The sequence below is a fragment of the Spermophilus citellus genome, assembly GCF_964194105.1.
Source record: "Spermophilus citellus genome assembly, chromosome: 8".
Classification (NCBI taxonomy): Eukaryota; Metazoa; Chordata; class Mammalia; order Rodentia; family Sciuridae; genus Spermophilus; species Spermophilus citellus.
The window spans coordinates 32,257,411-32,274,719 of NC_138189.1; the positions used below are offsets into that span (position 1 = coordinate 32,257,411).

The 17,309-nt window shown below is 43.8% G+C and overlaps 1 protein-coding gene across 1 annotated transcript in view; it reads right to left on the bottom strand.

Moving 5' to 3' along the window:
* RBM47 (RNA binding motif protein 47) overlaps positions 1 to 16,789 on the bottom strand; it is a 164,613-nt gene extending 147,824 nt beyond the window's left edge. Inside the window, exons 1-3 of the mRNA XM_081304676.1 lie at positions 16,712 to 16,789; positions 16,397 to 16,554; positions 15,868 to 16,000 (exon numbers count right to left, since the gene is read on the bottom strand). The gene's annotated coding sequence lies outside the window, so the exon portion shown is untranslated. The remainder of the gene's footprint in view (positions 1 to 15,867; positions 16,001 to 16,396; positions 16,555 to 16,711) is intronic.
* Between the last annotated feature and the right edge of the window lie 520 nt (positions 16,790 to 17,309).

Below are 17,309 nucleotides of genomic sequence, written 5' to 3' on the forward strand. Positions count from 1 at the left end.
AGAGTTCAAGACCAGCCTGGGAAACATAGCAAAACCCCACCTAATAAATAAATAAATAGTTTTGTTGTTGTTGTTGTTGTTGTTTTTTGCAGTGTCTGTACTGACCTCAATTTTCTCCCACAGAGTATGCAGCAGTACAACAGACCTTAAAGCTAGACAAGGAAGAGACAAGAAATAGATTTGCATGTTCTAAATGGATCCAGTGTTACAGTGTCCATACTTACAGGTTGGATTTGCATGCCTCCAAGTGATTGTAGCTCATAAGGACATTCACCATTTCAATTCGAAATATTTTCTTTTCTCTTTTGTAATGCTGAATGAACTTCTTTGTTCATGAAATGATTTCTATTTAGTTTCCACTAGTGATTATGTTATCTAATGTTATAAACTGAGTAGCTATATACTGAATATATATAAAATATATATATATATATATTTTATATATATAAAAAAAGATTCTCTTTTTTTTTATATTTATTTTTTAGTTTTCGGCGGACACAACATCTTATGTGGTGCTGAGGATCGAACCCGGGCCACACGCAGGGAGGCGAGTGCGCTACCGCTTGAGCCACATCCCCAGCCCCAGAAGATTCTCTTTGTGGATTTTTTTTTAATATTTTTTGAGCATTTTAATGTGGTACTGAGGATCGAACCCAGTGCCTCCCTCACATGTGCTAGGCAAGTGCTCTGCTATTGAGCCACAGTCCCTAGCCCCTCTTTTGGGTTCTTTCAGTTTTTGTTTTTTGGGGTCAAATCTAGGGCCTTGAACATTCTAGGGAAACACTCTACCACTGACCTACACCCCAGCCCCAGAAGATTCTTGATGACCGAAATGATACTTAAGCTTTGTTGTTTTGTTTGGGGTGACAAGGACGGAACCCAGGACCTCCAAGGGCACTACCTCTGAGCTCCATCCCAGACCCTTTTAAGATGTTTTTATTCTGTTTGGTTTTGGGTTTGGGATTTACCTGTGTTTAACATTTGCTCCTCTAACCCACTTCCCATGAGTTTCCTATACACTATTATACACTATGTCTTTTTTAATGTGTCCCCCAAAAGTTTACAGTGAATGTTATTTGGAGGTGGCACCTTTGGAAAGTAATTTAGAATCAGATGCAGTCATGAGGAAGGAAACCCCATGATGGCATTAGTAGCTTTATAAGAAGACGAAAGAGAGACCTGAGCTGGCACAGTTGCTCTGTCTCTGTCAAGAAGGCCCTCGCCAGGCACCAAGCAGATACCTGCACCAGACTTGGACTTCCCAGTCTCCAGAACTGTGAGCCAAATACTCTTCTATTCTTTATAAGTATCTGGACTTGGGTATTTTGTGGTAGAAACAGAAAACAGACTAAGATACTAGGAGGTGTCAATTAGTATTATCCTCTCATTTGTGATACATAAATAAAAATCATACACTTTATAATTGCATATCTGGACACAGTAATAAAAAGAGAAACGATGAAATAGAAGATAGTTGCCAAGAAGGACACTAGACACTAGAGTGTCTCTTGCTCTTGCAGAAGTCACAGCTTACAAAAAGGTAATATACGACATTTCCTGAGGGGTTAACAGACATCTCAAAAAACATGCCCCAGAACAAACTCTGGACCTCCAAAATCCGGCTCAAATTTGTTCTCCCCCATATCTGGCAGTGCACCCAAGAACCAAGCAAGAAGCCCCATCCTCTCTCTATCCCAGAGTCAGGCCTTCAAAGCTTGTGGTTTCTGCCAACCATTGGCGAGGCCCTGCCAGGCCTGCACTCAGGCTATAGAAAAGGCAAAGAAACGCACAGAAAACCCCATCCCAGGGTGGGATTCTCTCGTCTGCACCACCACCTTCAGAGGGCTCCAGGGCCTTGTTCTGTTATCGGACTCCCTCCCTCCCCTCCAGCCTTCACTCAGAATCAGAGCTCTCTGCCAACAAGGAAACCCTCTCTCGTGGCCCCTTCCTAGGCTTGGAGGAAGAAAATGCAAACTCTGGGCCTCGGTAACCCCCATGACCCTACCTCCTCCCCGCTCCCCTCCCTGCACGGCAGGGCAGCCACGTGGGCCTTCTTAAGTGACTCACCACACCAGGCTTTCCCAGGACCATCCCATCTTCCTGTCCATCACACTCCTCCCCATGGCTTCCCTGGAGGGGCCTCCTGACTCCCGCTACCTGGCCTACTGTCTAGCCCTGTGGACTCTTCCAGAAACTCCCTGTCTCCACCCCCAAACACCCAAAGACAGCTCCTTGAGAGCAGAGGACTTTTCTTTACCACAGCTTACCTGGTAGCCAGTGTCTGGCACAAAGCTCAAAAAGTAAATCAAGGTTGTGTCTACACAAGAACAACAAGTCTTTTCAATGTATCTAGTTTAAACTCATTTAAGACGCATTTACTGATTTTGTTGGATAAATAATTACCACCAGCTCCCTCTACATAACGTGTGTGTTTATGTGTGTATATATACTTAGATATATGTATATATACATACATATGATTAAATGTGCATATATTTTGAGGGTGGTTAAACTCAGGGCCTCACAAATGCTAGGCAAGTGCTATACCACTGAGCTATATCCCCAACCTTTATTATTATTGTTATTATTATTATTATTATTATTATTATTATTATTAGCTTTGAGAAAGGATCTCACTAAGTTGTCTAGAGCCTAAGTTTCTAAGACTGGCATCAAACTTGTGATCCTCCTGCCTCAGCCTCCCAAGTCACTGGGATTGCAGGCATGTGCCACCACACAGTTTGTCCCTAACCTTATTATTTTATTATTTTATTTTATGACAGTCTCACTAAGGTGCCCAGGCTGGCCTTGAATTTGCAGTCCTTCTGTCTCAGCCTCCCAAGTGGGTAGAATTACAGGAACCCAGCTTACATAGTATATTATTAAAGACAGGTCTAATTTAACATTTATATGCTATTCATTTCTGATGTTCCATTCAGTATATATGGCAAATAACAAAATTACTGGCAGAAAGAACAACGGATATTAACTGTGTTTATTAAGATAGTTTGTGAGTTTTGTTTTAGTGCTGGGGACTGAACTCAGGGCTTCACACCTGCTAAGTGTGCAAATGACACCACTGAGCCACAATAGCCTAGTGTTTGTTTTATAACTCCTCCACAAATTGTCCTATTACTATTGATTATGAGGATGGCTTCAAATCAACTTTTATTGAGTTTGTTTGTTTGAGCGCTAGGGATTGACCCTAAGGCCTTACACACGTGAGGCAAGCAATCTAACATCGAGCTACATACACCCCCCAAATCAACTTTTAAAAATCCAAATAATTCTAAATCAGCCATAAACCATGATAACAATAATTAGAAACAGGGCCAAGGAAGTAACTCCGTTGTAGGGTGCTTGCCTACTATATAGGCTCTGGGTTCAATCCTCAGCCCTGCAGAGGGCAGAAAAATAACAACAATCACAACAATCAGAAAAACTAAAGCCAGGGTTTTCACCTACTCTCAGAAGAACCCACATACTATTGCCTCTTTTTTTTTTTTTTTCCCAATTGCAAAGAACCATCCTGGAGTCTACACTCACCTTCCAGAGATGGGCCTAGAAGCCCCAAGCCTAAGAGCCTCAGGATCCTACCAGCCCCAGGGAGGCCCTCTGCAGTGCATTAGGTTATAAGGTGGGAGAAAGCACAGACGGTGCTGTACCTCTAAAGGCCAGAAGTGATTTTACTGAACCCAGGTAATTGTCCAAGGAAACAGGCCAAGCTAGCAAGCAAGCATGATAGATTAGAAAGTCGGTTTGCTAATCAGTAAAAGGCAAGGCCAAGGTCTTGTACAAACGCTGTAGGGAAATACTAAAGACTCAGACATTGACACTAGAAATTCTGTTTCATGCCAGGTCAAGGCAAAATACCTAACTGAGCTTTACCACCAAGAAAAATCTAGATGGACTCCTGTAGCAGCAGTTGGCACCTGGCAAAAAAACCTCGGAGGTCAAAAGAGATTGTGGAAGAAACGTGACGACAGTTACTTTCAGAAGCATCATTCATTATCATTAAATGACAAGAGAAAAAGCGATTAACAATAAGGTACCATGCGTTAGTCCAGCGTGATCATCCGAGGGAACGCAATTCACAAGACTGGCTCCAAGCAGGGCTGAGAGATTTCGATGGAAATCACGTGAAGGTTGCCAAAGCCGGGCTTTGATTTGGAAATGGGGAAGTGCTGAGAGATTGCGACACCCCACACTTGGCCCTGCCCCACTCACTCCTTAGTCATCGCCTCCATCAAGGGCTTGTGGTGGCACAGAAAATAATGAAACGGCAGGAGAGATGGCAGCTTAGGAGAAGAGGCCTGGGAGGAAACCCACACCCACTCAGAAGGATGTCTGCATGGTTGTGCTTTGAGTAAAACACAATTTATAGGAGAGTTTCAGTCCTCCGTGTGCTAGGTGAAAGCCCGGGTGTCTTATTCATTCAACAAATATTTATGAGGTGCCTACTCTGTGGTGGATGCTACCTCTAAGGTGCTTGGGTGACATCAATAACGAAGCAAGCATTCTAGTGGGAGGGAGACGGATCATAAGTCATAAGGGTATGGAGCATGTTAAGAAGTGATAAATACCAGAGGGAGTCAGTACGCCAAGAGGATGGAGGAATGGCTGTTTTTAATAGGGGGAGGCAGCCAATTATGGTGGAGCCTCTCTGTGGTTCCAGCCATTCAGGAAGCTAAGGGGTAAAAAATTACTTGAACCTAGAAATTCAAGGCCAGCCTGGCAGCTGTAGTGAGATCCCATCTCAAAAGTAAATATGTAAATAGACAGGGGGAAGGAGAGCAAAGACTTAAAGGAGGTAAATTAGTATATCATGGGGATATTTGGGGACAGTGGTACAGGGACAAGGTACAGCGAGTGCAAAGGCCCTGTGGCATGAACGTGTCATGCACATCACACAGAGAAAGCAAGTGTGATGAAAGCAGGGTGAGTGGTAGGAGATGATCAGAAAACAGGGCAGGGTCTGGGGATATAGTTGAGTAGTATGAGTGTTCTCCTGTCATGAGCAAGGTCCTGGATTCTCCCTATATCTCTCTCTCACACACACATACACACATACACACACACACACACACACACACACACACACACACACACGGAACAGGACTAGAAATATACTGCCTCTGGCCCCTGAATGAGATTGGGAGGCACTGGATGCCTTTCAGCAGCAGGCTGACTGGATCTGACCTCTGTTCTTAGAGTCACTCTAAATACTAGGTCAAGAAGAGAGTATACAGGGTGATGGGTGAGGCCAAAGCATGGGACAGAGAAGCAGACTCTGCAGTCCCACTGACTCTCTTTAGCCAATGGGCAAAGAGAAAGACCCTTCACCATCACCAGGATGTGGGAAACACAGTTGTCACCATTTAGTTTCAGGATCTGTATCCTGTGACAGTTCCCACTGAGGAAGTGACTCCCAGCTTCCATTCTGGGCTCACGAGTACCACTGGAGCTGGCGATTTCTTTTATTCACTGGCAAATCTCCACATGCCTTGGGGTGGATCCTGAAACCCACAGTGTGGGGCAGAAAGCAAGACAGGTCCCTGGGCCAAACCGTGGTGTGTACTGAGTGGGAGGAGCTGACTGGGGATTGGATTCCCTTTGCTCTGCAACAGGATTTCACTGGAGGTAATTCTCCACTTCTCCACTCACCTGTCCTCCTTCTCACCTCTTTTCCCCAAGGAAGAGCTACACCACAGTCTACCAAAAAAACCACACTGCCGGGGCTCCCAGCCTGGATACCCAGCTGAGAGTCCTTCCTCTAGGGATTTCTTGGTTCACTCTCCTTAATTTTGAGGAAAGGTGCTTCTTTCTTCTAAGAATTATCTAGTAAGTGCCTTCTAATCATGAGAACACACACTGTTTTCTCCTTTCCTCCATTATCCATTGGCAAGGGGAACCCTTTTGGAGCAGGGAATGTGGCTCATTGGTAGGGGACCTGCCTAGCATGCATGAGGCCCTTGGTTTAATCCCCAGCACCACCAAAAAGGAAGGGAAAAAAAAAAAAAACACTCAGCAAGCAGCACGACCTTTTCAAACGATATATGAAAGGACAGAAAAAGAGGTATAAACTTGCTTTTAGGTATCAGGGATTGAACCCCAGGGTGCTTAACCACTGAACCACTTTGCCAGACCCCCCCCCTTTGTTTTTCTTTTCTTTCTAATATTTTAACTATAAATGGACACAATACCTTTATTTTATTTATTTATTTATTTATGTGGTGCCGAGGATCAAACCCAGTGCTTTAAACAAGTTAGGCAAGCGCTCTACTGCCTAGCTACAGGCCCAGCCTTTTTTTTTTTTTTTTTTTTTTTTTTTTTTTTTTTAGACAAGGTCTCACTAAGACCTCACTAAGTTGCTAAGGCTGGTTTTGAACTTTTGATCCTCCTGCCTCAGGCTCCCAAACCATTGGGATTACAGGCCGGCTGTGGGTCACTGTGCCCAACAGAGATATAAACTTTTAACAATAGGTGATAGGCACCTGAGTACTTGGCAGGTCCCCCTGCCACCCACCCACCTCTGTCCCCACCCCACCCTGCCAAGCCGAGTTTCAAGAGGCTTGGCTGAGAACAGGGCTTCTGCTCTGACTCATTCCTGCCAGTTTACTACAGTACTATAGTACTTCTTCCATCCAACAAGTTTTGGTAAAACCCTTGTGCAAGAAATAGGACACCATCTAAATAAATATGATGTATAATACATATCCACAGAATGCAAAACAAAAAGAGCATTATTTTAAATGTTAATATATTTGGATGAAGAACATCTTATTTTTAGTTATTGAACACTCATGATAGACCAACCGCATTAAAGGATGCAAATATTATTCAGGCACAAATCCCACCTCCAAGGCACTTTATATCTATTCTCTAGGAAAAACAGTATATGTATAAAAGTAAGTGGTGACATAAAATGCCATGGGGAACAGTCACATTAGGCATATGGCAGTTCTGACAAAGCTCCAGACTGTATATTACTGTATGTAATGACTATGACTAGGAAATACCAATCAATGAAAGTCCTATAGGAACTACTTAAGTTTGATGTATTACTTTTGGGGGGATGAGGGGTACCAGGGATTGAACTCAGGGGCACTTGAGCCACATCCCAGCCCTATTTTGTATTTTATTTAGAGACACAGGGTCTCACTGAGTTGCTTAGCACCTCGCTTTGCTGAGGCTGGCTTTGAACTAGCGATCCTCTGCTTTAGCCTCCAGAGCCGCTGGGATTATAGGCATGCGCCAAGGCACCTGACTGATGAATTCCATTTTTATTCACTGAAAATTTCACCTTTCCATTAGCCATCCCAGAATCCATGCTCCATTTTCAGCAGGACACTGACAGTCTCTACCTTGGTGATTCTAAATAACTTAGTATGCTATAAGAACAAAAAAAAAAAAAAAAAAAAAAAAAAAACCCGCAAAATAGGGTCTGCCAACAGTGGCAATCGCCATTTGGTTAAAGCCAAGGAATGACATTAGGAAGAGAATCCTGGATTCCAACCAGCAGTAAAGGCCACACAAGGAAATTGTTTCAGGCTGGGGTTGGGGCTCAGTGGTACAGCACTTGCCTAGCATGTGTAAGGCACTGGGTTCGATTCTCAGCACCGCATATAAATAAAATAAAGGTCCACTGACAATTAAAATAATATTAAAAAAAAAAAAAGAAAGGGACTGGGGTTGTGGCTCAGTGGTAGAGCACTCGCCTAGCACATGCGAGGCCCTGGGTTCGATCCTCAGCATCACATAAAAATAAACAGAATAAAGGTATTGTGTACAACTAAAAAATATATATTAAAAAAAAGAAAATTATTTCATGGAGTAGGGGAGAGAGATAAGATTCAAACACCAAAATGCTTTCAAATGTGATGCATATCATATTGATTATTTACCATATCATTCAGATTATTCATCAGCCATGTCTGTTTAAAATTATTTTTTTCTTTTTTCTTTTTTTGGCAGTGCTAAGAATGGACCCCAGGGCCTAATCCATACTAAGCATGCCCTCTACCACAGAGCTACATCCCCAGCTCTGCTCTAAATTTTTCTTTTTCAGTACTGCGAATTGAACCCAGGGATGCTTTACCACTGAGCTACAACCCAAGCCCTTTTTATTTATTTTTTTATTTTGAGACAGGGTCTTGCTAAATTGCCCACACTGGCCTCAAACTTGCAATCCTCCTACCTCAGGCTCCCAAGAGGCTGGGATTACAGGCATGTGCCACCCTGCCCAGCTCTCCATTCAAAACTCTTTACATACAAGAGGTTAATCCTCATAACAACCTTGTGAGGTAGGCATTTTAAAACTGGGGAAACTGAGTCACTGGGTGATTTTTTTTTTTTTTTTAGGTTACCAATTTAAAGTCACATGAAACAAGGGATAGAGCCAAGATCAAAATCAAGGTGGTTTATGCCCTTTACTACTTGGCTATGGAGTCTGAATTCAGTGTGAATAGTCATCCTGTCCCCCAAATTGTCATTTTTATTCTGGCTAAATCCCTTTTCTTTCTCTCCACATGTGACCAAACTCTACTGATTACCCTGAGAACAAACCAGCCCATAGGGCTGAGCTCTCTGCATTAGCACCCTGCAGCTTTGGGCTTTTATAATCTGACTAAACTCCAAGGTAAATCCACAACCAGCACATTCTCCCCAATAGAAAGATCCTCTGCATGAAGAAATATATCATGAATATTAGCTGATAGAATATAAAACAAAAGCATCAGGTATTGAATCTTCTGTTAATAATAACCTGCAGTACCCCATTGAGTTTTCTGTGTCACCAAACCCTCTCCATTGTAGTTACACAAAGGCAACTTTGTCTTGAGAAGGCGACTGAGGATGGGCCTAATCTTGGCAAGGGCTTGGTATACCAGGAACTGTGTCATTATTTTTTAAAATAAATGACAATCAACAAAAAGAAATATTATTTAAGCTATCCTCTCAAAAAAAATCACAGCGCTATTATCACAGACATCAGATCCCCACTTTTAGAAAAATGAATGTTTTACCTGAGCTTGAAAAGTCCAAATAGACGTTTCCCAGAATAGGAACCACCTGAAAAAAAGAACTTCTCCATTTCATTAAATACTTTAGTACTATGTTATTTTTTCTTTTGGCACATAAAATGCTTTGTAAAAATGATTGAGTCACAAGTTTCAGGCCAGTCTCAGCAATATAGGGAGACCCAGGCAGGAAACAAAATATGGAAAGGGCTGAGGTAGCTTCGTGGTAGAGCACCCCTGGGTTCAGTCCCTGGCCCTTCAGGGGTGGGAGTGGGGATTAATTTAAAAGAGAGAGAGAGAGAGAGAGAGAGAGAGAGAGAGAGAGAGAGAGACAGAGAGACAGATCATAGTGCCCTGATATCTTTTTGACTTCTGTCTGTGTGAGTGGAACCAGGGCATCATACATGCTAAACACGAACTCTGAACTACTCATTCCCAGCCCCAAGGTAGAAACTTTTTCATTATAATTTTTAAGGTGGACATTTCCTGGGTCAGGTACCAGCATCCTGTCCCTGTCAGCTGCACAATGCCCAGCATTGGCTGTACACCATGCACTGCCCATTGGGATATATAGCTGACTCTTGCTCACCCATGTGAGGGTTATCCATCCCTCCTAGAAAAAGGTTCCCTTCCACCCAGCCTCAAGGAACATGAGCAAAATTGACCAAGAGGGGCTGGGGTTGTGGCTCAGTGGTGGAGCTCTCACCTAGCATGTGTGAGGCACTGGGTTTGGTCTACAGCACCACAAAAAAAATAAAATTATTGTGTCCACCTATAACTAAAAAAAAAAAAAAAAAACTTTTTATATTTTTTTAAAAATTTGACCAAGAGGGCTAGACTTGTGGCTCAGTGGTAAAGTGCTTGCCTAGCATGTGTGAGGCACTGGGTTCGATCCGCAGCACCACATAAAAATAAATAAAATAAAGGTATTGTGTTCATCTACAACTTAAAAAAAAAAAAAAAAAAAAAAGACCAAGAAGCCAAGCTCAGTGATTCATGCCTGTAATCCCACCAGTTTGGGAGGCTGAGACAGGAGGATGGTGAATTCAAAGCCAGCCTCAGCAATGGTGAAGTGCTAAGCAACTCAGTGAGACCTTGTCTTTGAATAAAATACAAAATAGGGCTGGGGATGTGGCTCAGTGGTTGAGTGCCCCCGAGTTCAACCCCCAGTACTACCCCCCCCCCCCGCAAAAAAAAATGACCAAGAGCCCTGGTAAAGCACAGTTAGGAAGCTACAGTTTTCAGGGACCCCCTTTCATTCAAGACACACCTATGGGGGTATCACATTCATAAGAACCACAAACATTCAGTATCTCCAAAGAAAAATGTCTTGATTGGGGGAAACTGGATATTGTTTTCTTCATTAATGTGACTGACTATAATTTCTAAGTAAAATACACATTTTCAGAACCAGAAATCCACGGAAACAAGAGGGTTGATATTTTCCCAAAACACAACAGGTTTTCAGGGGTAGGCTACCACTTTGTCTTCTGATGCCATCTCTCCCAGGTGGCCTTCAGAAAGGTAGAGATTGTACTTTTGGTTTCTAAAATGACCCTAAAACCTCTAGTGGGGTACTAAAAGACCTGCTGGAGCTGGGCACAGTGGCCTGTAACCCCAGACAGGAGAATCACACGTTCAAAGCCAGCTTCAGCAATGGTGCCGGGCTAAGCAATTCAGTGAGACCCTGTCTCTAATAAAATATAAAATAGGGCTGGGGATGTGGCTCAGTTATCAAGAACCCCTGAGTTCAATCCCCTGAGTTCACTCCCCCCCCCCAAAAAAATACCTTCTGGAATCCAGTGCTTCTACTATACCATCAGGTTACTTTGGGGTTTTTGTTATTTTATAAACATAAACTTATATACCTCTGAACACACCAACAAATCATTTTTTCATAAACTGAGTTCCTATGATAAACAAACACTGAAGAGTCACACCAACAATAAAAATTCATATTCTATATTAAAGTTGTATTTGGGGTGCTATCCTGAAACCAGCAGAAAGTGGAGGGAAGGCAGGTGGTGGGAGTAAGGCGAAAGGCATGTGCCTTTTGCAATCAGCTTAGTTTTGGCTATACCAAGAGATGGTATCTTGTTTTTTTTTTTTTTTTAAGAGAGAGAGAGAGAGAGAGAGAGAGAGAATTTTTAATATTTATTTATTTTTTCTTAGTTCTCGGCGGACACAACATCATTGTTGGTATGTGGTGCTGAGGATCGAACCCGGGCCGCATGCATGCCAGGTGAGTGCGCTACCGCTTGAGCCACATCCCCAGCCCAAGAGATGGTATCTTGATTCAATCAAATCAGCATCTCCTGTGGCCCACTAGAAACCTTCCAGTTACAGAGGTAGGAAGGAGCCTCAAGTTCCCACATTCGCCAGTTCACCTGCAAGAGTTTAAGAACTTGGATAATTTCCCTGTTAACTTTCTATTGAATTCCACACTAGTAGCACATGCTGAACTCACCTGTTTCTTGGCCATCTGTTCCTCTACACCTCTCTTCCTTTCTACTTTAACTGGAAAATTTCTCCCCTACACTATTTTCAAAGCAAAAAGAGATTCTTAAAAGCAGGGTGTGGGGGGGTGTTAAATGACTCCAGGGGGAAGATATCTCCTACCCCCACCTAATCTCCTCTCCCCATATAGATGTGAGAAGTATCAAATCAGAATCAAGCTGTGACCAACTGAGACCATCTCAGGAGTGCTTCACCAGGTGATTCTGGATGGCACACACAAAGTGGCAGCATGCCACCACCACCCCCACGTCTCCAGCATGAGATGTTTCCAAAAACTAGAGGTGGCAACAAGATGATTACTTATAATCATTTTTACACCAGTTACCTGGAGGGTCCTGAGGCCGCACCTCTCTTGTACCCCAAGTCATCCCTGCATTGCCATTTATGGAAAATCTTCACCAGGTGGTTCCCTGAAGCAATGACTGAGCAGGTGGCTGTTCTGATTAACACGCACCTCTGATGGTATTAAACCAGAAAAATCAACGTCATCCTAAGACAGAGATTGCTCCCAAGAGGAAAAAAATATCTCTTCATCAGGCCAGGAGTTGGAAGGTTCCAACATAACTTTTAACTTGGACTCCTTCTGACAAGCACTTTAAGGTGCATTAAATGTCTTCATTGTAACTTTATGTAAATTGGTTATGCAAATTCTGCATTCTAGCAAAACATCTCCTTTTCCTAAATCTTACAATTCCCAAATTTAAGCCCTCTTCACAGTAGGAAATTTTTTTGTTTTGGTTTGCTTTTTGTTTTTTCCAAGATTATGTATTCTTTGGGATACCAAAATCCCTGAGCCTGAATCCAGATCCAGTTTTAAGGAAATCTCTCTCCCACACCAGCACCCTGTACTCACTTCCTTAGCCTTTCCTAAAAAAAAAAAACAGGGAGAGGACTTGAGATGTGCAAGTGGAAACACACAAAACTATTTCTATAGCAGTCAAAGCTCAAACATTTGGGCCCAGGGTGGGCACACCTGTAATCCCAGCTACACAAGAGGTTGTAGCAGGCCGATGTCAAATTCAAGGCCAATCTGGTCAAAGACCCTGTCTCAAAGTAAGAAATTTTATAAAAAGCTGGGGGTATAGCTCAGTGGTAGTGTGCTTGCCTAGCATGTGCAGGCCCTAGATTCAATCTTCAGAAGGACAGGGGGGTCTCAATTATTTGGGACATGATTTACTTATTTTTTCCCCTCCAACTAAATCCTTTAGCTTTCCTTGAAGAAATGACTGTAAAAAACACAATTCTGGAAAATCAAGGCTGAAAACAGCATTCTGTGTGTTGCATAACAAAACAGACCCTTTACAAGACAAGTGGATAGGTCTGTAGTTTCAGCAGTTCTATCTATTTACTTCGGATAGGCCTACTGTGGCAGAGGTGTGAAGTCCTATGCATACAGGTTTCATAACTGCAAAATGGAATAGGACTTATTTTAATTTGGGGCTCAGGAATAGAATTTGAGAACTGAGGGTGTGGCTCAAGGATAGAACCCTTATCTAACATGCATAAGGTCGAGTTCCATCCCCAGCACTATAAAAAAGAAAAAACAAAAAGTAGAATTTATAAAGCATATTCAATCGTCTTGTAAGAAAACTATTTCATCTACATTAATCTTCTTTTTAACATTTTAAATTATTTTTTAGTTGTAGATGGACACAATACCTTTATTTTATTTATTTTTATGTGATACTGAGAATCGAACCCAGTGCCTCACAGGTGCTAGGCAAGCACTCTACCACTGAGCCAAAACCCCATTTTTTAATCATTGATTACTAGTAACCCAAAGATTAGAGTTTAATATGAATGTTCTTATCATGTGAGGAAAAACACTGAATGTATTAAACACTAGGTGCTCAGAACATGTGTCCAGAAACATGCAGCTTCCTTGTTTTCCGCCTTATTTTATCTTCCGGATCACTGTTTTAGGTGTAACCCCTTCAAAATTTAATCTAGAGCATTTCAGTGAGGAATCAAAAATAAATATATTCAGAAGGCAATAGAATTGATAAGGCATCATCAATTTGAGGCCAGCCTGGGCAACATAGTGAGACTCACCACTCAAAAATCAGTAAATAGATAGAACTGCTGAAACTATAGACACTGCTTAAAATGTTGATATTGAATTCTCAATCCTATAAACTTCCTAAAAGGCAACAATCAAGAAGATAATAAAATCTCAGATTTTGATTCATATTCAAAATATGTTCAAAAATACCCTTGATCTGATTCATTTAAGTGGGGGGAGGGGTGTGGCTCAGTGACCAGCAAGTGCCAGGCACGCATAAGACCTTGGGTTCCATTCCCCAGCAACCCTCCAGCACCACCTGGGATGGGCCTGGGAGGTAGAATTTGGAAAACAAAAACAATTATTTTGTAAGAAAAGTGAAGGACTGCAGAGTTAGGCTAGAGACTTTGCTACTGTCACCTAACTTCTTCATTCGGTAAATACTTGTCAATCATGCAGCTAGAAACTTGTGAAGTTTCTGATTCCCTGTTCTCCCCAGGTATGGCCTCAAATGAAGTCAAAGAGGCCTATGGCGTATATAATCAGAACAAGGTGAAGGGTCAGGTAGACACAAAAATACACAAAAACTCAAATTACCTTCTCTTTTCCCTTCCTCCTCCCACTTCCTTTTCACATTGAGTTGGTTTTCTTCCCTCTGATTATCAACTTAACATTATTCTTTAAATTGAGAGCAGCATAAACTTCCACAAAGTGCCCAGTCCCTTGGTTGGGTACTTTGGTTTGTCTAGTGGTTGTTCACCACACCACTGACAACCTTTCACCTTTTAGAATCAGCATCTGCAGTTCTTTTTCTAATCGACAACCTTTTGTGCTTAAAACTGCGACAACCCCTTCTGTTGTATTGCCAACGCTCTGCTTTCCCTCCCCTTAAAAATCTGTGTGACTTCACCTTAAAGCTTAAATAAAATCTTCAACTGTATTCCTGCTGAAGAAAACTGAAGACACTACCAGGGAGGGAAAAATTACTTTTAGTGCAAATCAGGAATGGCCTGACTGGGTACCTTGAGAAGATGGTTATTTTTCTATGACTTTGATAAGCCTCAAAATAGAAGCCAAGTCCCTAAAGGCCTTGGGACAGTACCCCCAGAGTCACTAAACTATTATCTAATTTTAAAATGAGTCATTTATTTGGAAAATTCCACTTCCACTTATTTTAACTGATTTCTTAATTATCCGGTGACTGTTAGCTGTCATCATCCGCAGGCCCTACCCGTTTCTACAGCTTGAATATTTAACTTTGAAAAAACAACCCAGCCTCCCCTGTGGGTTCCCAGCAGAGGCGAAGGAATCCAGGAAGACCCCCTTCCTGCCTTGGTTAACACCTAAATGGGATGCCTCAAGTCATGAATGCTTCTGCAATCTCACTGTAACAATCGGACTCTAAAGTCACCTGTGCCTCTGGGCAGCCCAATCATGTGTTTTCAAGGGTGGAAAAAAAAAAATCTGTTTCTTTTATGGAAAAAGACTCTTTGCTACAGGAAACGTGAAGGGGCTGTCGGTACGATGATCTGCTTTTCCAAAAGCTGACGCTTTACAAATCTTTTTATAAACCCTTTACTTCCCACTAAACATACCAGAACCAGAAGCAAGACGGTGGAAGGAGCGAGATAGGGCAAAACGAGCGAAGAAAAAGGGGGTGAAAAGTTACTAAATCAAAACTGGGATCCAGATGGAAGATTCAGGGACAGTAGTGCAAGGATCACCAAAAGCCGCCTTACCTTTGGTAAGCATCTGGAGTCGCCCACTTGAGAAATTACCACCAGTCCCCGCTCGGTAGCAATTGACACAGCTAGGAAGTAACCTACAACATCTTCGCCGCCGCCCTCTTTTTAATGTAAAACCAAAATAAGGAGTGTCCAGCTACTCCCACCTCGCCGCTTAAAGCAACAGATCGTTTTAGGCTTAACTCTGGGAATTGCAGTGGGTCAGAATCTCTCAACTTTGGAGACGGGCGCAAAGAAGGAACTCCTCACGAGGACAACTCCCTCCAAACCCTGGCTTCCCACTGTCCCGGGCTGCGCATTCCAATAACCCGAAGGCAGCTGTGGGGTTCAATTCCCCGCGGCAGCGACACCGGCAGAGCGCGGCGAGGGCCCCAGCCCAGCGGCGCCGCGTCCGCACCCCGCGGAGACCAGCGGCCCGGCTGCCCGGTTGCGTCCGTCCGGCGCGGCGCGCGGGGAGCGCTCGGGGTCTGGTCTCCGGGCTCTTCCCGGTTCCCTCCCTCCCGCCTCCCGCTGCCCTCCCCCAGCCGAGGCCATTCGCCTCACAGTAGCAAGGTTGTCTCTGTCTACTCCCTTCCCTTAAACTCACCAAACCAGATTTTTACTCCCAACACCGGCAACTTCCCGTAAATCTGCACTGAAATTTTATCCTGCTCGCTGAGCCTCCGCTGGCTGAAGGCCAGTGCAACATTCCTGTTGTTTTAGGAGCGCAGATACCTTAGCTGAAGGTTAAAAAAAAAAAAAAAGAAAGAAAAAGAAAAGAAAAAAAAATCGGCCTTGATGGAGAGATTTGGGGACTTCACCCGATGGACTCCTCCCCTCGCTCAAACAGCCCCATGCATCGCAAACAGGCAGAAAGGGCCCCAGAAAGTAGCACCTGCTCCACCTGGGGACATGAGTGCGGCTCAGGCGTCCGGCCCCCTCTGGGTGGCTCAGAGAAACCCAGCCAAGAACTAAGTTGGAGGACAGGGCGGCGCAGAATCCCGCTGCTGATCGCAGGCCGGGCAGTCCCACCCTCCCCTGGCCTCTCACTGGGAAAGAGGTCGTAGGAGCAGGTAGGCTCGCGGCGAGCCCCGAGGCGGGCCTGAGGCACCGGGGCCCTCCGCCCGCGTCCTCACCTGCGGCACAGCCTGGCTCGGACCCGCCTAGGAAGGCACGTCACGCGGACCGAGTCCTGACCTCGGCCGGGGCCTTCACAGCAGGGCCTGGGGCCTGGGCGCCGCTCGTTCAAAGTGGCTCATTTTAATGCGCTCTGACCTGGTGTTACAGCTGGTTTCTAGAAAGGGAACAAAAACAGTGCATTTAGAAACTGCAGCCCAGGGCCCGTCTGAACCTTGCCTGATCTCGGCGGAGTTGGCGCCAACTGCGACCCCTTCCCCACTCCCACCAAACGCACCCAGCGCCTGCAACCCTTACCCCACCCCCCACGTTACCTGTTTATACTAGAGTGAAGGAGCCTCCCGCATTTCAAAAGAGCCCTAAGCCTGTTTGGAGGCGCTGAATCCGCCAACAGGAATCGAATTCTGTGACTAAACAAACTAGAAAAGGAAGCGGGCACCACCAGGAACCTAAAACCGAGTTGTGATTTCGGGTTGCAAAGTCATTCAACGGAGTGGGGCGGGAGGGATATTGTCTCTCCTTGGGCTACTTTAGTGGAGAAATGCTCCAAAAATACTTTTTGCTGGCTAAATGGGTAAACATATAAAGAGCTTGGAAGGGTAAGGGTACCTGGCACGTGGTGATGGTTGCCATTATTATCATTATTATATGTTTAGTTTTTTCCCCCCAGCAAAGGAGAGTTAGAATGGACCCAGACTCAGCACTGCCACTAGGTAGGTGGGAGGCCAAGAGCAAGTTATTCAAAAGCCCCTCCCCCTCGGTTTCTAGAAGATTCTAACGACGGGATTTTTGCAGTTTAGATTCATTACCAACAGTCTCGAATACAATGGAAAATAAAGTATTTGTAAAGGGGTGTACAACTGATTTTCATCTCACTTAAAAGTTATAAGAGTGACAAGCGACATGTATGTT